General features: G+C 33.7%; 1 protein-coding gene across 2 annotated transcripts in view; it reads right to left on the minus strand.

The window, feature by feature from the left end:
* LOC129753988 (translational regulator orb2) overlaps positions 1-24822 on the minus strand; it is a 924966-nt gene that overhangs the window by 371792 nt on the left and 528352 nt on the right. The window lies entirely within an intron of this gene.

Consider the following 24822-nt stretch of genomic DNA (forward strand, 5'->3'; position numbering starts at 1 on the left):
CAGGTGTTGGTACCTTACCACTTCAAAAATTGTAATGTAGGAGTTTGTATTAAGCCTTTCATCATCTGTACTGCTCCTCTCAGGGGTTTGTATCTCAAAAATTCAATAATAGTACTGCCCCTCTCAGGGGCTCGTACCTTCACTTTCATCCTCTTTACTGGCCCTCGCAGGGGTTTGTACCTTACGACTTCGAATATTGTACTGCCCCTCTCAGGGGTTTGAGTCTTATGACTTCGAAATTCGTACTGCTCCTCACAGGGGTTTGTACCTTACCACTTCGAAAATGGTTCTGCCCTTCACATGCATCAATTGACTGTCCTTCTCAGAGGGTTTGTAGCTACACTTTTATACTCTGCAATGCTTCTCTCAGGGGTTTGTTCACTTCAAAAATCGTACTGCCCCTCTCAGGGGTTTGTACCTACACTTTCATCCTCTGTACTGTCCCTCTCAGGGGTTTGTATCTTACCATTTCTTAAATTGTACTGTCCCTCACAGGACTTTGTGCCATACACATTCATCAATTGTACTGCCCCTCTCAGGGGATTGTACCTTTCACATTCATCCATTGTACTGCCTCTATCAGAGGTTTGTACCTTATCACTTCGAAAATAGCACAGCCCCACTCAGGGGTTTGTAGCTTACCACTTTTTATATCGTACTGCCCCTCACAGGGCTTTGTACCCTACACATTCATCAATTTTTTTGCCTCTCTCAGGGGTTTGTATCTTACCATTTCTTAAATTGTACTGCCCCTCACAGGGCTTTGTGCCATACGCATTCATCAATTGTACTGCCTCTCTCAGAGGTTTGTACCTTACCACTTCGAAAATTGTACTGCCCCTCTCAGGGGTTTGTACCTTACACAAACACCTTCATCATACCCACTGCCCTTAGTAGAGGTTTGTACATGCCGTGTTTTTTTTCAACTGAACTGTCCTTCTTGGGGTTATTTAGTTTAACTCATCGGCTGTACTACCTCTCTCGAGTAGAAAGCCAATTTATACATTTTTTTGACTACTCCCTTTCTAGGTCCTTCGTTTCTCATTCTTCAAAAACATTACATATTCCTATAGAATCATCCTTTTCTAAACTCTTAAATTTTCAAATAGTTTTTTCTTTTAAACAACTCTTTCGCTTCCTCAATACACCGCTATATATAAGTATTTTTCCACTTTTCGTAAATTTTTAGTCTATTTTATTCCACTCTTTTTGAATTTTTTTTTGCCATTCATCCTTATCCGTTTTTCCATATTTTATTCCTAACATTATTTTTTCACACTTGTTTTCTCTTTTTTTTTGTTCATTCTGTCTGTCTGTCTATCTGTCTGTCTGTCTGTCTGTCTGTCTGTCTGTCTGTCTGTATGTATTTCTCATGCCAGATTTCAAGATGAAAAAACCTGGATTTTCTAGTTGGGATATGTCCAGGAAAAATTCTGGCTACCTTTCCCATAGTGCCTCGATCGGAACCACATCTGCCCAAATTATGGCTATTGCTTTAAGTGAACTTTTAAATTCAATCATCGCTAGCCTCTGGGAAACTTTTCGACTGCCATCGATTATCATGGAAAAGTATATTCATTCTGAAACATCGTTGCAATGATGGTGCAAAATTAAACCCAACTCTGTAAAAAATAATTTTACACGGCCACGGCACATTGAATGAAAACAAAAACAACGGCATCATTGAAAAAAAAAATTAAAATTGATAAAAAAACAAAAACTACAGATTCTCATTGGTGTTACTTTATGAATTGGCTCATCGGAAAATAGTGACTATGGAGCCTTTTGAGCCACGGTTGCATTCTACTGATAAAAATTGAACTTTTGTCCCATGGATCTTTAATTTTTGGATGAAATGAACCCCAATTAACCTCTACCATGTGACTCAGCTTGATGATGAATTATTATTGGGTGTACTTACAGTTATATGTGATGGCAAATGTTACTGTTGGATTTGTTCAGTTTATTGAAACAGAGCTGAATAATCCGATTGTGTTCGATTTTTGTCATAAGTGATGAAAATTTTGTTAAACAATGTTGACTTAAAAAACAGCATTAATATTTATATGTTCGCCAGTATTAAGGGTCTCAATGCACTGTCAAGTTGGATAATTTTAATAATATAATAAGAGAAAGCCCAATGGTTTAAAAAAAAAAGTTGTAAGTCCCCCTTTTCCATTTTTCATGATTTCGAACGTTGAATGAATGAAACGTCATTTTTCAATTCATTCATCTTCACTCGACTGATGGTCGAGCATAAAATCAGATTCCGTCAGTAATAGTTTAGTGAAATCGTTTCAAGTTTCGTGAAATTGTACCCTGAAAGGGGAAAAAACATGCTGTAACCGAGGGAAAAACAAATAGACCGAACTGATATCTTGTAACGAAGCTTCTTTGAAAAGTAGAAAACACACGAAAGGTGAATCGGAATTGAATCGTTTTATTTGAAGCTAACCTTTTATGTTCACCCTTTGCTTTCTTCAACTTTGAGTTACAGTCTGCCGGGAAGAAGATTAATGCTTTTCGAGCTCCAGTCCATTCCCGAGGTCGACTATTTAGGAGAAAAGAGTTCAACTTCTAATTGACTATTAATCACGTTGATTCACGCTGGCAAGAAACTCAACCGAAGAGGAAAGGATCAATCTTCGGAAAGAATAAGATTGATCTGGTTCAAAATGGAATCTTTTGTGGAATATTGAGTATTTTTCTTTATTAAAAAGTAAATTGAAATGCAAAAATTAATATTCATGATTATGCAAAACATTTAAATTGTTTTCCATAGCAAGGAAAAAAACATTTTGTTTTCCATATGATTTTTATTTTTCCATAAAAGGTCAAATCTTAGTCTTATAGAGTCTAAATAAAAAAATATCCAAAAATAAGCATTTGGATGTTTTGGAAAATGTAAATAGTGATTTGTCATTCGTTGCACAGCTAAGCATATGGTTTTGTTTTTTTTTTGTTGTATTTTATTTAGTCATTTCAACCGAATTCACTTGGTAAGAAATGATAATCCAAATCGATTACTAAGCCATTTTCAATAACCATCGTAAACAAGTTGGTATTGATTGATTATCGATTGAGACCTCATTATTGTCTCAGTTTACTATCAACTTGGGCATCAAAATCTGCTCGGGATGTAAGTGATTATCTGTAATGAAAATGATTCCTGAAATTCGTCTAAACAACTACCATAATTTTTCTTCGAAACTCAGTCAAAGATGATTTCATTAGAGCACATTGAGCTGTCCGCTGGGATCCACGAAATTGGCTAGATCCAGTTAATATTCATCGGAACTCGACTTGACTCGACCGGAGACGGCAACCTGCGGGAAGATTGCTCACTTTGCAACGGGGCCGTAAAGTGCCCCATTTCGCGCATGAAATCCTTCCTCCCCGAGAGTGAGAGTCCCCACACGAGGCTCCAAACTCCCAAACAAATCAGTAAACAGTGAAGCAGTCGCCATAAATTTTTCATATCCTTTCCGAAGCGCGCCGGCTCCCTCAGATACCGAATGATGCAAATTGGTTCCCATTCATTCGTCCCCCATTCCTTCCTCAACGAACCGTTCCAGGCGAAAATCCTCAACGGACAACTTTTCTCAATGCATACGTAACAACACAGGCGGATACCTGCAACGATGCCGGGAGTTCAACAACACTTTCCCGAGTTAACGGTGTGGAGAAATTACCATATCAATACTCGTTCGCTCTTTTGCTCGGTTCCTTCATTCATTCGAAACTTGGCATCCGTCATTCTCGCATTTGGTTTGATGGGAAAATGTCGGGATGTGGCGATGGAATTTACCCGGACGCCCACCCTTCCACGGCCTTCATTAACGCCGATTCCCCCTGACTTCCCTAGAACGAAAATCTTCATCCCGAACGAGAGTAGCTGATTATTCATTCCAGGATGAATGTTCTCAATTAAAAGCATTGCTGTGTCTTTCCGGTATTGTTGTTGAGGCAGACGATACCTCTAGTTGATTCTATGGAAGTTTCCACCATATTACATCTCATTTTCGAAAGATTTTATTTTTGATTTGAACACGAAAGAAAAAGTTATTTTGAAATGCGATTTTTATTTGTTTCGATTATTGCCGTTTGAACATCTTTATGTCATTCGCGACTTATATCAACGATGCTTTTGGCGGACAGTCATTGAAAAACTTATCCGGTACAATTGTGAACGATTTTTACTCTTGGAATCGAACTCACGGACATCGGCTCAGGAAGCAACTGACTTGCGAACTGAGCTACATCACCAGCCCAAAACAGTCATTACTTCGTGAAACTTAATTGGATCAAAAAAGTTTTTCTGACGATAATTTGATCTCAAATCATCCTACTTTTATGAAAAAGAAGTTTTATCGATTAACTGTTTGAAAAAATAATTCTTATACAAAACTTCATACCTTGAGCAGAAATCAGTTGAACGATCTGAATCTTTAGGCGTTTTTGAGTCCATTTGTAAGCTTTACATTGATATTAATTGTGTAAAAATTAATCAACTTCCAAGTGAGGCTTGCCCAATACTGTCACAGTTAATTCAGAATATTTCTGGAACTCAGAACAACCACTCTTCAAAGTACGAGCTCTAGCCCCTGGACTAGTACAGGTAGCATTCAAAAATATATGAATAAATTGAACAAAGCGGGGATTTGATTGGATAATTTCTGTGCAGTTAAACTCACTTATGTGTAGTACGAATTTAGAATGACGCGAGATAAACGCAACCATACAAACAATCAATCTTTGCCTGATTTTATAACCATTTGTTCGCACGCCACTCGAATCAGGTCACCGGAAAATGGGGGAGGAAATGCGAAAACTTCCCCATAAAGCTTTAGTGTTTTGCCGACTCAGCCCGTTATCTGAGTGCTCCCTTGAAATACCCAATGGCTGACACCCTGCTGTTGACCACGCACCCTCTCACAAATGAATGGGTACATTATGAGAAAAGAGGGGAAAAAAGAACCCGAAACAGAAAAGGCAACTTCCACATCCGGTCCCCTCTGGCTGCGGCCAGAAAGGAAGAATTAAAAATAACAACAGAAACACTCGGACCGGTACGATTAAAAATTTAATTAAAATCATAAATTATTCATAAAATAAATATAAAATACGCACCCATAAATTATTAATGCATAAACTTTGCCGAACACTGATATAGTCACTTTATTGCCGGTTGGATGTTGAATGTTGATGATGATGATGATGGTGAGGAAGGCAATGGCGAAGTCCTGAGGAGAAAAGGGGTGCCATGCCGCTGTGTGAGCACCTTTTCAGTATTTGTTCCTTCTTTCCATCTCGTTTCCATTCTCAATGAAGTCGAGACTTTGATTCATGGGGTTTTTGGAAAGTGCTTTTTCGAAAAGTGTGCCATGGAGTACACACAATTGATTCGGAAAAGCATTTGTCGGCAGCTTGCTTTGTGAAAGTTTATCTTTGCGTCCATGCTTGTGTGTATTTATGTTTCTGTTTTTCACTTTTTCAAATATGTTGAAATTGGACTCAAGAGAAAATAATCTTAAATATGAGCTAAAACCCGGAAAACACACTGCTGAAAAAAATGACAAAAAAATGGCAGAAATGACAAAAATTGCAAAATTGACAAAAATGACAAAAATGACAAAAATGACAAAAATGACAGAAATGACAGAAATGACAAAAATGAATGACAAAAATGACAAAAATGACAAAAATGACAAAAATTACAAAAAATGACAAAAATGACATAAAAAACAAAAATGACAAAAATGACAAAATTGACAAAAATGACAAAAATGACAAAAATGACAAAAATGACAAAAATGACAAAAATGACAAAAATGACAAAAATGACAAAAATGACAAAAATGACAAAAATGACAAAAATGACAAAAATGACAAAAATGACAAAAATGACAAAAGTGACAAAAATGACAAAAACGACAAAATGACAAAATGACAAAAATGACAAAAATGACAAAAATGACAAAAATAACAAAAATGACAAAAATGACAAAAATCACAAAAATCACAAAAATCACAAAAATCACAAAAATCACAAAAATCACAAAAATCACAAAAATCACAAAAATCACAAAAATCACAAAAATCACAAAAATCACAAAAATGACAAAAATGACAAAAATGACAAAAATGACAAAAATGACAAAAATGACAAAAATGACAAAAATGACAAAAATGACAAAAATGACAAAAATGACAAAAATGACAAAAATGACAAAAATGACAAAAATGACAAAAATGACAAAAATGACAAAAATGACAAAAATGACAAAAATGACAAAAAATGACAAAAATGACAAAAATGACAAAAATGACAAAAATGACAAAAATGACAAAAATGACAAAAATGACAAAAATGACAAAAATGACAAAAATGACAAAAATGACAAAAATGACAAAAATGACAAAAATGACAAAAATGACAAAAATGACAAAAATGACAAAAATGACAAAAATGACAAAAATGACAAAAATGACAAAAATGACAAAAATGACAAAAATGACAAAAATGACAAAAATGACAAAAATGACAAAAATGACAAAAATGACAAAAATGACAAAAATGACAAAAATGACAAAAATGACAAAAATGACAAAAATGACAAAAATGACAAAAATGACAAAAATGACAAAAATGACAAAAATGACAAAAATGACAAAAATGACAAAAATGACAAAAATGACAAAAATGACAAAAATGACAAAAATGACAAAAATGACAAAAATGACAAAAATGACAAAAATGACAAAAATGACAAAAATGACAAAAATGACAAAAATGACAAAAATGACAAAAATGACAAAAATGACAAAAATGACAAAAATGACAAAAATGACAAAAATGACAAAAATGACAAAAATGACAAAAATGACAAAAATGACAAAAATGACAAAAATGACAAAAATGACAAAAATGACAAAAATGACAAAAATGACAAAAATGACAAAAATGACAAAAATGACAAAAATGACAAAAATGACAAAAATGACAAAAATGACAAAAATGACAAAAATGACAAAAATGACAAAAATGACAAAAATGACAAAAATGACAAAAATGACAAAAATGACAAAAATGACAAAAATGACAAAAATGACAAAAATGACAAAAATGACAAAAATGACAAAAATGACAAAAATGACAAAAATGACAAAAATGACAAAAATGACAAAAATGACCAAAATGACAAAAATGACAAAAATGACAAAAATGACCAAAATGACCAAAATGACAAAAAGTGACAAAAAGTGACAAAAATGACAAAAATGACAAAAATGACAAAAATGACAAAAATGACAAAAATGACAAAAATGACAAAAATGACAAAAATGACAAAAATGACAAAAATGACAAAAATGACAAAAATGACAAAACTGACAAAAATTACAAAAATGACAAAAATGACAAAAATGACAAAAATGACAAAAATGACCAAAATGACAAAAATGACAAAAATGACAAAAATGACAAAAATGACAAAAATGACAAAAATGACAAAAATGACAAAAATGACAAAAATGACAAAAATGACAAAAATGACAAAAATGACAAAAATGACAAAAATGACAAAAATGACAAAAATGACAAAAATGACAAAAATGACAAAAATGACAAAAATGACAAAAATGACAAAAATGACAAAAATGACAAAAATGACAAAAATGACAAAAATGACAAAAATGACAAAAATGACAAAAATGACAAAAATGACAAAAATGACAAAAATGACAAAAATGACAAAACTGACAATAATTACAAAAATGACAAAAATGACAAAAATGACAAAAATGACAAAAATGACAAAAATGACAAAAATGACAAAAATGACAAAAATGACAAAAATGACAAAAATGACAAAAATGACAAAAATGACAAAAATGACAAAAATGACAAAAATGACAAAAATGACAAAAATGACAAAAATGACAAAAATGACAAAAATGACAAAAATGACAAAAATGACAAAAATGACAAAAATGACAAAAATGACAAAAATGACAAAAATGACAAAAATGACAAAAATGACAAAAATGACAAAAATGACAAAAATGACAAAAATGACAAAAATGACAAAAATGACAAAAATGACAAAAATGACAAAAATGACAAAAATGACAAAAATGACAAAAATGACAAAAATGACAAAAATGACAAAAATGACAAAAATGACAAAAATGACAAAAATGACAAAAATGACAAAAATGACAAAAATGACAAAAATGACAAAAATGACAAAAATGACAAAAATGACAAAAATGACCAAAATGACAAAAAGTGACAAAAATGACAAAAATGACCAGAATGACAAAAAGTGACAAAAATGACAAAAATGACAAAAATGACAAAAATGACAAAAATGACAAAAATGACAAAAATGACAAAAATGACAAAAATGACAAAAATGACAAAACTGACAAAAATTACAAAAATGACAAAAATGACAAAAATGACAAAAATGACAAAAATGACCAAAATGACAAAAATGACCAAAATGACAAAAATGACAAAAATGACAAAAATGACAAAAATGACAAAAATGACAAAAATGACAAAAATGACAAAAATGACAAAAATGACAAAAATGACAAAAATGACAAAAATGACAAAAATGACAAAAATGACAAAAATGACAAAAATGACAAAAATGACAAAAATCACAAAAATGACAAAAATGACAAAAATGACAAAAATGACAAAAATGACAAAAATGACAAAAATGACAAAAATGACAAAAATGACAAAAATGACAAAAATGACAAAAATGACAAAAATGACAAAAATGACAAAAATGACAAAAATGACAAAAATGACAAAAATGACAAAAATGACAAAAATGACAAAAATGACAAAAATGACAAAAATGACAAAAATGACAAAAATGACAAAAATGACAAAAATGACAAAAATGACAAAAATGACAAAAATGACAAAAATGACAAAAATGACAAAAATGACAAAAATGACAAAAATGACAAAAATGACAAAAATGACAAAAATGACAAAAATGACAAAAATGACAAAAATGACAAAAATGACAAAAATGACAAAAATGACAAAAATGACAGAAATGACAAAAATGACAAAAATGACAAAAATGACAAAAATGACAAAAATGACAAAAATGACAAAAATGACAAAAATGACAAAAATGACAAAAATGACAAAAATGACAAAAATGACAAAAATGACAAAAATGACAAAAATGACAAAACTGACAATAATTACAAAAATGACAAAAATGACAAAAATGACAAAAATGACAAAAATGACAAAAATGACCAAAATGACAAAAATGACAAAAATGACCAAAATGACAAAAATGACAAAAATGACAAAAATGACAAAAATGACAAAAATGACAAAAATGACAAAAATGACAAAAATGACAAAAATGACAAAAATGACAAAAGGGATTAAACCCCCCCCAAACCCCCCCCCCCCCCCCATGGAGATTTTTTCAAAGTAAAATTATCAGATCAAGAAATTTATTATCTATACTATCCGGAAATTTCTTGATCTCCAAAGGTGTTCAAAAATAAATTCAAACAAACATGGCGGAAAATTGGATCGCCTCCGACGGAGGTTTTTCCTTAATCACTCTAAGCCCAAGACAGTTCATTTATTATTTGACCTTCACAAATTGAAACTCCAGTTGTGATTTAATAAACCGTATGTATTGGAACTCAAATCTTGACAAACAATAATCCTACCTTAAAAATGGGTTTTCAATAAGAAGTGTAATTAAATAAGTTCAGAATATGAAACCAATCGTTTTAACTTCAAAATTTATGCATCGAATAATAATTTTACTCATTAACAAGTTATGAACCATGTGACAGATGTTGAATACTCACAATGGTCAAAAGAGTTAGCAAAAAAATCTAAAACTTAGCATCCATAATCTCATTGATTATAAAAATCGTTCATGTCATTGCAAATTTTATGCTAAAATGAAATTTTTTTCATGAAACACTTTTAAGACTCAAATGAGTATTTTTTCTTGTTCTTCTCAATGCTCAACTTCACATTCAAAAAAGTTTTGATAATTTAAGGTTGCCAGATTTTTTTCAAACCTGGCAAAATCCGGGCATTTAATTTCAAAATGGTCGACCAAAATCCTGATAATATCCGGGCAAATTTGGCCAAAAGCTAAAAATTACTCATCGAAAATCAAGAAAAAAAGTTGAAATTTTTTTTTCCTAAAAACCAATAAGCGGATTGTAAATCATATTTAAGGCTCTCAAAAAAACTTTCATGATTATTTTTATGAAACTTTCATTTTGGACGCAACAATAAAATAAATTTTTAGCACAATTTTATTTTTGTAAGTGTGATTTGAGGATAGTTATAGAGAATTTCTATTTGCTTCCTTTACCCCATTTTGTTAAATACTGGAGTAAAATCGTCTTTTTGGAAAGTTTTTAACCAAATTGAATTTTAGATATATTTGAAAGCAAACATCAAATTGTTTTGCAGGATTTAACAGATTTGTTGAATGCAATGAAATCTTTTTTCAAACTTTCATCACTAATGTCAGTTTTACGAGTGATGATAGTTTTGGAATTTTTAAAACTGTAGAATTTAAGTTTTTAAGATCATTTTTCATTATATTCAGCAAAATATTATTCCTTAATTAAAAAATGTAATAAACAAATTCAGCATTTTTTTTTAAATATTTTATAAAGATTTGTTAGTTTATCAGTTATCAGTGATTGATTTTACTCAAAATTAAACCCAACTTCATTTTAAATCTTATAAACATCATATCACAAAAACTAGAAGTGACAGACAAAATCTGAAAAAAGATTAGAGTTTAAGACGCTTAAATCTACCAAATTTTTTAAGTCATGGGCTTCAAAATGCTGTTTCCTTGAGTGATCAATAAATTCATTAAATATATTTTTAAAATGGCATAATGTTTTTATTGAAAAATTTCCCTTTGAATTGAAAAAAAAATGTTATCTTTTTCATTTTCATATTTTGTTTTGATTTCCAAATAAATTAACCAAATTTTGTAGATTCGTTTTTTACAGTATTACCGATTTTTTTTAAAGTCAAATTTTTTTGTAATATTTTAAATAATTTTGTCTTTGTTTTTAAATCCTGAATTCTAGTGTTTCGAGAACATAATCTTCTTGGAAGCCAAAATTTTTGATCAGAAAAACATAATTTCTTTATTTTGTCCTAGGACCCAATTTTCCAAAAGACGGCCACAAAATATTCAGAGCTTAAAATTTTGAACTACATAACTCGCGCTCAAAAATTATAAATGATTCATATCAATTATCTATGCTAAGTTCGAAAAATTTTTCGGAATAGCAGCTGTAAAGCTGAATTTTAATGTGCAAAAAAATTAGTGTGTGCTTCATGATTTCAATATTTATAACTGAACTGGGAATAACTTATAAGTTCCTTATTGATCATTCAAGAAATCTACCTGAAATTAACAAGAAATCATTCAAGAATTCCAACCTGTACATTGTCCGTTTAAGCTTTCAATGATGAACTGAAGTCTGAAATTTATTTTTTTCAATCGGGTTTTGATTTCTTTAAATCGGGTTTTATTTTTTATATACTCTATTTTCGTGCACTGATTCTAATGTCCGAAGCTTTAAATTCTGGTTTAATTCGAAATTTCAATTCGCACTCTATTTCTGCTGTTTCTGAAATATTGATTTTAAATTTCTAAACTTTTGTTTATTTATTTATTTCACCAAACATCGTAGGCTACATATATATTCTTAAAACTAGTAGTACAATCTTAATACTACTTTAAATACTACAATATTAGGTTCTTAAGTGCCTGTCGCCGTAAAAAGCACTTTTTAGCTGCTGTTTAGACATAGTAAAATCTATGTTCTGGTAGTTTTTATTATAATTCTGCATTAGACAATTGATTGGACTATTTTTACCATAATCAGTTCGAGCAGAGGTTAAAATAAACAGATTTCTGGTTCTCAACTGGCGACTCGGACAATAAAAGTTTAACTGATTTAGTAGATAAGTAGATTGAACACGCTGACTAATTATGTCGTTTACAAAGGAGATTGCAGCAAATTCTCTTCTAACACTTAATGGTTCAATATTTATTAGTAAACAGCGTGATTCGTAGCTTGGTAATTGGCTCTGAGACCATCCTAGATTTCGTAAAGCAAATAGAACAAATTGTTTCTGAATGGATTCTAAACGGTTTTTATGAGAAATTTGAAAGGGGGACCAAACAACGCTGCAGTATTCAAGTATGGATCGGACATAAGCTGTGTACAATGTTTTTAATGTATATGGGTCTTGAAAATTATAACTAAAACGTTTTATAAAGCCAAGCATACTATTTGATTTTTGAATTATTGAGTTATAGTGATCTACAAAGGTAAGTTTTGAGTCCAATATAATACCTAGATCTCTTATCTTATTGATTCTCTCCACAGGCTCATTTCCTAATGTAACAATTTCATATGACGGATATTTTTTCCTCGTAAATACAATATGTGAACATTTTTTCACGTTTAGTTCAAGAAGACTTTTACTGCACCATTTGTAAAAAATATTTATTTCATTTTGAAACACCCTGAAATCTTCTTCGTTGTTGACTATCATATTAAGCTTCATATCGTCTGCGTATATAAGCACGTTTAGCTGGTTCAGTAAATAAGTAATGTCATTGACGTATAAGATAAATAATAAGGGACCGAGATGGGAGCCTTGAGGCACACCAGATGTAACGGAGATGCTTTTCGAAAGTGAACCATTGAATCTAACAATTTGTGTACGGTTTGTCAAATACGACTCAATCCATTTCAGCAGTTGTGTACTGAATCCGTTTTTATGTAGTTTAAAAATTAACAAGGGGATGTCGATTCTATCAAAAGCTTTACTGAAGTCCGTGTATAGAGCCTGAACGGAATTTCCTTGATCCATAGAGTGGATATTATAAGAAACGAATTCAAGTAAATTAGTCGCTGTAGATCGTCCTTTAACAAATCCATGTTGCTTTTCAATTATGAGTGTTTTTATTTGATTATATATTTTTTGATTCACTATTGCTTCAAAAAGTTTCGGTATGCACGATAAGATTGCTATACCCCGGTAATTTTTAATGTCAGATTTTTTCCCCGACTTGAAAATAGGTACAAGAAAAGATTCTTTCCATACTTGAGGAAAAACACCGGATTTCAACGATGAGTTGAACAATAGAAACAAGGGCATACTTAGTTCATTTACAAGATTTTTTAAAAGTAATGGAGGAATTCCATCAGGCCCGGGCCCTTTGGAGCTATCCAGGGAGCAAATTGATTTGTGTATTTCCTCAAGGGTGATTGAATCTACCACAGTCAATGATGCTGAGTCGGAAAAATAATCGAAAAACGCAGTGTCGCGATCGGCTTCCGAAAAACTGGTGTAAACGCTTTGGAAGAAATTGGCAAACAAATTACATATTTCATGGGAATTATTGCCGTTAGCGCTGTCCAAGTGCATACGAGATGGAAAATTATTACTTTTCAATTTGGAACGTACATACTTGAAGAAGCTTCTTGGGTTAGATTTAATGTTTTCCTCTGTTTTCCTATTATATTCTTCGAAAGAGGTATTAATGCATATGGCTAGTTGGTTGCATGCTTCTTGATATTCTAAACTGTTAGCTAGCGATGGTGTTTTTTTCCAGTTTTTATGCGCTTTCTGCTTTTTATTTCTAAGATGCTTTAGCTCTTTTGAAAACCATGGCGGATTTCTGTTATTATTCGTTCGTCGCTTTATTTTAATTGGGACATATTTACTCAAGATATTACCAAGAATGTTATAAAAAATAGCTACCTGATTGACAGTTTGTTTTTCGCTTTGAAATGATGATTGCCAATTAACTGATTGTAATTTAGTTTTAATCATTGTGTAATTTGCATGGAAAAAGTCAAGGGTCTCCTCATATTCGTATTCTGGTATTCCTTTGTTGTCAGAACATATAATTGAGAATTCGATAGCTGTATGAAAGATCTCATTTTTCCAAATTGGATTAGTAGCTTCCAAAATACAAAAGTCATCAGTCAAGTTTGAAAACAGTAAATCGAGATAGCGATTGCAGGCATTTTTCACATGATTTATTTGATTAAGACATAAGGTAGCAAGATTGTCGAAAAGGAATTGTAATGTTTCATTATCTCCAAATATCGGTAAAAGGATTGCTTCATTATCTTCATCGGGTAAAAATTGTAGATTCGATTGATTAAAATCGCCATACAGGTGAATTTTGAATTCGGGTTGGAAGCTTTTGAATAGTTCTGTTATGCTCAGTAGAAACTTTTGGAAATAATCTTTACTGGCATATTCTGGAGGAAAGTAGATCGATCCAAAAATATGAGTTTCCTTGAAGATTTGAGCTTTTGCCCACACCTGCTCAAATTCTTTGTGCTTAGTTATTTCAATGAGCTCAGAATCGAATGCAGAGCTTATTGCTACTACAACGCCTCCGCCTGATTTCTTGTCAGACAAATTGAAATTTCGGTCATCTCTGTAGACATTGTAACGCGATCCAAAAATTTCCTCGCTTTTTATACTATCATCCCAGCTTGTTTCGGTTCCTAAAATGATAGTATAATTACTTGCTACTAAATTTTTATGAATTGTGTTTAGTTTAGATGCGCTTCGCATTCTGTTAAAGTTTTGGCAATATGCCACAATTTCTTTATTATTGATAACTGGGTGATCGCGCGAACGAATGGTAACATGATCCGCTTGGTTTATAAATACAGAGGAGCTAGTGCTTACATAGGCACGCGTCGGTTCGGCAGAAAATATGGGTTGTTATACATTACCGGGTTGAAATATAATGCCGATGGGTCGTGGTGACAGCACGGTGCAACTAGAGGTGCGGTGAATGGCTGATTGAAGGTAGCGTATGGATGAGCAGGTGGCACTGTCGTCATCGTGTTACTGTTCTGGTATGTTGATGAGTTTGGAAGGTGTGGAGTGACCGGGGGTGGCGCAGGAATATTTGAAGGCCTTTTTCGATGCCTTAGCACATTTGGTGAAGCAGAACTAGGACCGGGGTTCAATGTTTCTCCCCGTTGGAAGTTGATGAAGGTCGGGATCTTCGCTTTCGGAGTTGATTTTCTATTAAAAGCGACTTTTGCGGCAGCCAGTAGCTCTTTATCAGTAGTGGCTCTTGCTTTTGATGAATTTTTTACGGGGGATTGTTTTCGTGACTGCTTCTGTTGTTTTCTTGATAGGAACATTTCTTTTTGTCTTTGTTGATGCTGCTGTTTTTTATGCTGTTTTCGCCTGGCTTTTTCCGCGGCCTTGACTTGAGCCGCACGCTTCCGTTTCCTCTCGTCGTAATCTTCCCAGTACTGTTGAGGTTTCCAAAGCATTTTGTTTCCGATTCGTCTCCAGCCGCTAGACGAAGTAGATGGATTTACCCTTGACGACGAAGCAATTTCCTCGGCTAGAGTTGGTCCTGAGTCGTGCTGATGATCGGCCGGTTTGGCTTTCACAGCGTCGTGAATGGACCGTAATTCATCAATAAGGTCCTCGTTTACACCAGGATTCCTCACTGTAGCTCTTAACGCGTTCAGTTCCACCGCGATTGACTGGAGCGTAGGAGTGAGCTCCTGTTCAAAATTTATATAGCAGCTACGGTGTTGTTCCCCTATTTCCAGTCTTAGACTATCAAGATCCGCTTGAATGTCTATTGGAGATTGACTGGCTGCTAATATTGTTGATACTGCCTGGCTGAAGTCAGCTTTCAACGAACGACTATCCTCGTTGCAGGACTGGACAATTTCATTTATTGTCGCCGTGTTGGACAGTTCCAATTTTTTAAGCGATGACAGCTCTTTTTTCAGACCGTTTATTTGATTTGAGAGCGTATCTATACCCTCAATCAAGGTCTCCAGGCATGAAAATTTCACTAATTGTGAACTAATTCTCTCCTGGGAGCTGTTTTGGAGTTTAAGTTGCTCCATTATTTCATTCTGTCGAGACATTAATCTCGACAGATCTATCTGGTCCTTAATTGAATGCTGACAGTCATAGCAGACTGGCAGCATAAATCGCCTTATAGACTCCTCGCAATTCCGCTGCACTCCGATACAGGCGGCGTGGAATCTTCGATGACAGGGACCCGTACACGTCCAAAGGTGGACGCCATCGATAACATCGCAGGTTGGAATTTGACACTTTGGCATTTTTTTTTCCTCGTACAGTTAACACGGCACAAAAAAGGTAATTAAACAAACGTTGGCACTTTGATATACGCGGCGGCTTTAGGGAACACTAATTAATTTGAATTGACGGCGGTGCGCGAAAATACGTCTGTACTGTACGACGACTGAATACTGAATCCCGCTAGACCGCTTAACCCTTCGTTTCATATAGTAACAAATTAGCAACAATTAATGTATGGAAAAAGTGAAAAATCGTATTTTATTTAAATTTTTTATCTTGATGTATTCATCATTTGTAGCTGTAAAAAATGTTTTTAAGGAAAAATATAAAATTTAAGAATTGGCTTTTTTCGGTCTTGGATGTAGATCAAATAACTATGGTTTTTCAAGGGAACTAGAAGTTTTATTACATAAATTGTGTTATGAGCGTTGTTAAAGATTTATAAAATGTAGTGTGTGACTCACTTTGCTGTCTGTTGTTTTTGTCGAATTCGTTTTTGTCCAACGGCTAGGTGTCCATTGATTGCTGCTCGTCTGTTATAAATGGAGTTTTGTTATCGGTTAATGTTCATACATACATACATTCATTAAAATTCTAAATCATGAAATGAAGGGTTAACATATATTTTCTCGCAAATTTCTAGGTTATAATAAGGATCATCATTTTGAATAATTTATCGGAAATTGCCATATTTTAAAACAGTGATTCTAATTGATTTTGAATCTTACCAGTCAAACTTATTAATTTCTTTAGCTTTTGTGATGGTTATACATGAGTAAGAAAACGGTTTTATTTATGAATGGAGCGACTTTTTAGGTTGTTTTTTTTTCAAGGATTTTGAATTGCTATCAGTCTCGGATTTTTTAAATAAAAACGACTAATTTCTACTAGAGAAGAGGCGGGTTAAATGCGCATATTAAGGAAGTACTAATTTTCTCCCATATTCCAATCGATAGGAGTCTGAAAACTATATGCTCATGAGCATATAAAATCTCTAACAGTTTTTGTGAAAACCGGCGGGCTAAATGCGTAGATTTATGATTGTGCTATATTTCATTTTCGCTTGCAATATTTTGATATTATTTAATTGATGTTAAGCATACGTCAAGGCTGAAATTTTGGCGAAATTTTAGACATCACTAGTTCTTTTGCATGAAACATAGTTAGGCATGCCATATGGCCATATTCCATGGTGATTATTTGTTCATATCGTATTTTTATCGGATCAGTATGAAGTTCTCCTTTTTTCACTGTTAGTTTATCATTTGAGAGCAGATTTAATATTTCAATGAAAAAAAGTAAAAAATTTATAAGCTTTTTTTATAAGGGTTAGCCTGCCTGATATGGGCGTTCAAAACCTGGTTCTTATTCCAATATCTTATCATTTACAACTTTGCCAAAAGCTTTAATTTGTTGAATTCCCGATTTCCAGATGAATAAGAAAGAAAAACCAATAATATTATTGTTTACAGATTCTGTACGCACGATAATTAAAACTCAATATATTTTAACAAAACTGACACAAATCTTGTTTGGGTAAATGCCCCTTAATATCCGATTTTACAACGATTATTTTTCTATCTCAAAATCCTTCAAGAGGAAAGGTTACAAACCAGTTTCAATTATGTTGAAGCTTACAAATTTTAAGCTGATTTTGGTTTGTTTATCATTCTGTAAAAATTGCATGACATCAAAATAGTTGCGATTAAGTATACTGAAATTTTTAAGGAAAATCGTTACGTAACGATGGGCATCATCCCCTCTCCCCTATATCACAATTCATAACTCTCGAGCTTACTACCTCCCTCCCTAGGAGAGTTAGGTTATTTATGGATAATGGATACCCCCTTTAAATAATTGTATTTTTTGTACTTTATTCAAATGAAATTTTTAAAGAATGAACAAAGCAACATAAATCTAGCGCTATTCCCGAATTCTAATTTTCAGGTGCAGGTAACGGGGGCGAGCCTATCTACGATTCCATTTCCCCAATCTGTGGCGTTTCCCGAGGCCTTTCCGGTTCAAAGTGAAGGAAAGGGCGCTGCAGTTGGCCCAGCACCGTCGTTGTTGTTGTTGTTGTTGTAAGGCCCCTCAGAAAACGTGCCGGCTATCAGATGGATGCGGTCGTAAAACCCCAAAAATGTAAACCGAAGTTTATTATAATTAAAGTTGTTCTTGTGCGGAAGTTCTTCGTCGCGCCTTTCCCTTCTTTCGCTTGCCAACCGGCGCTTCCGGTTTTGGTCCGCATTTTGCTAACTAATTTACCAACCAGAATTAGCCGTGGGATCCTAAACGTGCAATTATCCGTAGGACTTGGTCCAAACAGCTACCAGAAACCGGGAATGGGGGACATATGTTAGTGTAGTGCTGTTTGCATTCGGGTTACCCCCTTTTCTGCTTGCACCTGAATAAATAGACAGACTCCAGCCATATGTTGTATTCCTCTCTGCTGCCGGATGTGGTTTAAGGCAAATAAAATTTGATGGAAACATTAATCGTACCAGGGACTGTAATGCCATTTGCCTTTCCGAGTTTTCGGTCCAACTCTGCCCACATTCGAGTAATTCCGGGTGCGGAATCATTTGTTAATGTTCACGGCGCCATTCGTGAACGTTTCTCACGTCGGCGTGATGTTTGACACTGTTTGGAAAATAATTAAAAAAATTATGATTATTTTCCAAGAATTAATTGTTTCTAACATTTTGAAATTATCTCTCTTAACCGAAGCAACTTCAACAATTTATCATTTTAAATTGAGTACCTTCAAATGTGGAATGTTTCAGATTCAGTTTAATTTTCCTTTTAAAAACAAAATAAAAACCCCGAAAGGGTAACGCTTTCCACGCCAACCGGAAACAGTGCATCAGCAGCCTAATCTTGAGGGGATTCATGTTCCTGGTATAAATTTCTACAACTGCAAACTGGAAGCTCCACATCAGCCACCAAGAGTAACCACCATTATTCAAATCCTACCCGGGGCCCCAAACAACCTTGGCCGCCATGATGATGCCGTAAAATCCTTCAACAAAAATGGAAAACCACAAGTTCATTTCCTCCCGATTGCCGTCCCCTGCTACTCCTTCTCCCTTTCCCTAGACCAAACTAACCTTCTAGTGCCACCACATTCAAGGACTAAATCGTCCTCGGTTTGTGTGGTTGTGCATTTTCCTACTCTTACATTGCTGAATGTATATGTTTGATGTGGTGAGGTGTGGTGATTTGTGACGAGAGTAGGTAATGAGAAATATTTCTTGCTCCAGTTCATTTTAACAGCCTTTTTGGCAACTACCTGCCTAATTTTTGGCGCACCGAAAACACCGCCGAACGTTGATGGTTATGGTTACGGAATTTTACACCGACTGTGGCGAATTCCGATACCTCCGGTGGAATAACTTAGTGAATAGATGGTAGTTTTGTGGTGTCAATGTTTTTGAGCACTTAATCTCCATCCAAAACTGTGTGAAAATTACTTCAAGAAGGTGGATTCAGTCAACATTCACGAAAACGGAATCTCAATACATCGAAAGAAGACAGAAATGTGTTTTATATTGATTTTTTTTCTGTATGTCTGTTCCCTAAAGACATGAAAACTACTGAACCGATCATCATGAAATTTGGCATCTGAGATTTTTTGGCGCCGGGGATAGTTTCTATAATAGTTAAAAATTCCTTCGACTTAAGAATGGGGGACTACCAACAAAACTTTTCTTAGATTATGACACAACTTACACAATTTATTGGTGATTTCAGCAAATTTGCTACTCAAGCACATTTTAACAAAACTAAATCAGTTGTCCAATTGTTGGCCAAGTTTTTATATACCTAGGTTAATTGTAAATGCTTAAAAAAGAAAAGGGGGAATCAAGCAAATGGAACCAAATAAGACATGTTTTTATGATTATTTAACCCTTAATTTCATGATTTTTTATTTTTTCTTGAAAAAATTCTCAATAGTGCGCAATGATGAGTACATGAAGGGAAAATAATGAAAAAATATAATTTTCACACATTTTGAGTATTTAGCTGAAATATTTATTGTTGCAACAACATGAAATCGTTATACCTTTTTTTTCCTCACACAAGACAGCTAGATATAAATGTTTACTCTTAGTTTATCTTGCACTAACCATAGTTTTAGCTCAAAAACTTCGTAAACCTAGTGCCTGGACACCATTTAGCTGGGAATAGAACCTATGTATGCTGGTTATCCACCATGGGTGCACGGATTCACCGCAGTTCCTACCTAAGTATGTGCTTACATGCATTATTGAGATTAATTAGATCGACAAATCTCCAGTTCTTTTTCAGTAACTAAATTTTTTGTGAAAGATTTTATGTGGTTTTATTATATTCGTGTTCATGGTTCTTAAGCGCAATATACAACAATCTAAAAAAAAGTTCGTTCTCGGCTGACAACAACGAATTATAAAACCATTTATAACATAAAAAGTGATTGTTGTACATGGTATACTTATTTGCAAAGAACCAATTAACTTGAAAATCAAGGAATACAAATTGTTGAAGGAACAATTTGCAATGTTTATTGAAACACCAATAAAAAAACAAAAAAAAATTTTTTTTCAATATTCCTTAATAAAGCAAACCGATGGATAAAATACCTGCAAAATGCACTCATATAACTTTTGCTGATTTTTTTTAATCATATGTTTATTTATTAAGGCAATTTACGTATAAGTTTCATTTTGCCGAGTGGATCACTATATAATCCATGTTAGTAGAGGAAGGAGCCGTAAAAGTTGCAGTGACTCAACTGTTAGCTTTGATTCAAATTTGGAAGAGGGAAGGGGAACGTTTAGGGTTCAATATCGAAAACGATTTTCCGATGGTACACATTCAGAAGAGTTACGTTGTATTTGAAAAATTATAGATTCAAACTATTACTACAAATACTTCAACTACTAAAAAGTCACAAACTTGTACTAAATGTGACCCTTTGGAAATATATTATCGAACTTAATAATCTGAGAATACATTAGAAAACATACTTTGGCAGAAACCGCGGTGAATCCGTGCACCCAGGGTGGATAACCAACATACAACATACATACATATGTGACCCTTTAGAAATACAATTTTTCAACTTTTATTCAGGATTTCTAACGAGGTTTAGTAATTAATGTAATTTTTATTTTACTTTAGGATACGAATGGTTGATGATCTAGTCAAAAGGATTTTTTACTGTTTTTTCCCATATTTCTTCAGTTGGTAGCCATTTTGTTCAGTTAGAGGCTAATGCATTTGCATTATTTTTAAAAATGTCTCGATATCATGATAATATAACATTAAAATAATAATACTTTCATCGGAAAACATATACGCTGTTTAACACGTTCGTCGCCACGTCACCCATATTCGGGTGACGAGTGTATTTCCTGGAGGGCCCCGTCACATCAAAAAGCGTGTGACGCTCTCTTACTTGAGTTTACCGCTCAGCTTCGCCACACGTTTCAAATATGGGAGTTCTCCCTCTTTGCTTTCTCTCTCTGAAAATTTCATTGGGCCCGGCTAGTAAAACTACCAAAATGAGCGTGGCGACGAACGTGTTAAACGATGAAACTTTCGAAAACACACTTTTTGACCCATACCTACGTAAATAAAGGTGCTACCGTTGCATGATGTTGCAAATTTGCAACAATTAATAAAAGGCCATTATATCAGACTAAAATTTAAAAAAAATCTTCAAATTGTATTCAATTGTGTTAATTGAATCACTGAAAATGCGAAAATATTTTTTCCAGTCAATTTTTTTTTCCTCGGTGCGAACTGGACTAGGTTAAAATTCTGAAAAATAAGCCTTTTTAACATTTCATATTTTTCAGATTAAAGTTGGTCAAGTTTGTACAAATATACTCGGAAAGTATTTTTTTTAATTGAACCGTATCTTGAAGTTAGAAATATGATTGCCATGAAGAAAAAAGTTGACTATTTGAATTTTTTGCATAATTTACAACAGCTTTAATTATTTGTTGCAAATTTGTTACTTTATGAAACGAAGGGTTAAGATCCCTATGAATCCCTATGATATGAAGAGAGGAGCCTCCTTCACAATTTTTTACACAATTCGAAAACTATTGATGTTGAAAACAAATTTGGCATGGGAGGGTATTTTAATATGAGTAATATTTTTTGGATTATTTGAGATCCCTCCCTTCTTTCATTAGGAAAATAGTAAAGGAGGGTGGGCCAATTCGAGCAAATGAAATCAAATTAAGCATTGAAGAATTTTATTAATACGAAAAAGGTTTCTATTGATATTCGTTCTCCCTTCTTCGTGTGGAAATATAGGAGAAGGGAAGGGGCTCACTTACAACTAATCATGCAAGTGGAACCTATTTTTGCTACGCAGAATTCTGCCTTAAGGCAACAGAAAATAATTTTTATATGGAAACACGCAAAACACATCATATACAGTTTTGTTTTTTACGCGGTTTTGTTGCACATTATTTTTAACACGACTTTTTTTTACGTGGTTTTTGGGAATTAACGTTATGGCATTATACATTATGGCATAAGAAGTTTGCTCCAAGCTTTCTTTTGCATGTTCTATTATAGCACTCAGTGCTTGATCATATTTTTTTTTTTCTATTCATGAGCAGGGAAAAGCCCGCGGGAGTGTTCCTCCTCTTGAGGTCCTTCTCCAGTGGGCGCAAAACCTCCTCATCATTCTTTATTTTTTATGTTTTTTTTTCAATTTTTGTTTTTACAATGGGTGCATTCACTTCGTTTGTTAACACTTCTTTCAAAGTACATTCAAAATTTCACTTTTATAACACTTATAACAGTTTTTAGCGTTGCTCTCGGGTGAAGTTGATTGATGCCGGCAGGTGATGTTGATGGTTGGTGGCGGTGGTTGATAAGGGCGGTTGGTGGTGGCGGTCGGAGGAGGCGGTTGGTGTTGGCGGTCGGTGGTGGCGGTGGTAGTGGCGGAAACGAAATAAATTTAAACGGAATTGTAAAAATTTTGAATAGTTGGGGTGGCTGTTGCCTATTCAAAACAGCGAGACGGATCTCTTTAAAGGAAGCGCATATTGGCTAGGACTCACTAATAGAAATCATCGGATTTCGGAACGTTAATTAAAATAACTTCCTAGTTTATTTCTTATGTGTCGTTTCAGCATGGCTTTGAACTTGTTTATATTCGTTTCATCCCTAAGGGCTCTAGGGAGATTGTTGTAAACAAGTTTACCGTAGTAGGGAAATGCTCTCCGAGCCATTTCAGTATTCGGTCGACTTATTGAGATGGTGGCTTGGGCACGAAGGGCATATTCGTGGCTTGGCATATACAACTTAGTTACAGTCAAGATGTCAAAACGAGACACGCTCAGGTTAGATAGCACATATTTGATTTGGAATTCCCATTTTCACACATTTTTGTTTAGTTATATGTGTTGGTTTTGAGTTGAAATAAAAAAAAATTATAAAAATCATTCAAAAATTTTCAATTACCGGAAGTGGTATAAATATCTCTACAATATGAGTATTGAGTAAAAGGGCCAAAATAGTAGGTCTTTTTTTTTGCTTGACGCCATCATTAATCCAAGATGGCGGCTTCCACGTTCATTTCTAAAGCTGTAATTTACTGGAAATATCAAGAAACCTTCACAATATGGTTATTAGGTTAAAGTGATAAACGAGTAGAAGTCAAATTTCACTATTTCCGTCGCCATCTCAAATTCCAAGACGGTGGCTATAATTCAACTTGAAAATACTTTAAATGACTGAAAATCGCATAAAACCCTTACAATTTGGGTATTAGTTGAAAAAGATCAACCAGTAGAGATCAAATTTCGTTATCTGGCGCCATCTTGAAATCCAAGATGGCGGATTCCACTATAAATTGTTGAAAATGACTGAAAATCGCATGAAACCCCAACACTATCTGACAACATCTTAAAATACATGATGGCGGCTTCAGCTGAACTTGAAATGCTGTTTATCCCTGAAAATCAAATGAAACCCTCACAATTTGAGTATTGAGAGAAAGAACTACACTAATAGAAGTAAAATTTCGCTATCCGACGCCTTGAATAAATCCAAGATGGCGACTTCTGCTGAACTTTAAAATTTTTAAATCAGTGAAAATCTTATGAAACTCCCACAATGTGGGTATTGGGTGAAAAGACCAAACTAAAAGAAGTCTTGCAATCCGACATGGCGGCTTCATCTGAACAATAATATAATTTTAATTACTGAAAATCAAATAAAATTCCCACTTTACGAGTATTGAGTGGAAGGAATAACTAGAAGAAGTCGAATTTGGCTTCCTGAAGTCATCATTATTCTAAGATGGCGGCTTTTGCTTTTCTTTTGAAAGCTGTAAATTACTGAAAATCTAATGTAACTTCCACAATACGGAGTATAAGGTGAAAAGCTTAACGAATAGAATCCGAATTTTGCTATCCGACGCAATCTTGAAATCCAAGATGGCAGCTTTTGATGAACTTTCAATGCTGTAAATAACAAAAAATAGTAAAATTCGACTTGTTCTAGTTAAGCTTTTTCTCTCAATACTCATATTGTTGGGGTTTCATTTGATTCCCAGGGAATAACAGCATTTCAAAGTTCAGTCGAAGCCGCCATCTTGGATTTCAAGATGGCATCGGAAAGCAAAAAATTCGACTTCTACT

The sequence above is a fragment of the Uranotaenia lowii genome, chromosome 1 (assembly GCF_029784155.1).
Source record: "Uranotaenia lowii strain MFRU-FL chromosome 1, ASM2978415v1, whole genome shotgun sequence".
Taxonomy (NCBI): Eukaryota; Metazoa; Arthropoda; class Insecta; order Diptera; family Culicidae; genus Uranotaenia; species Uranotaenia lowii.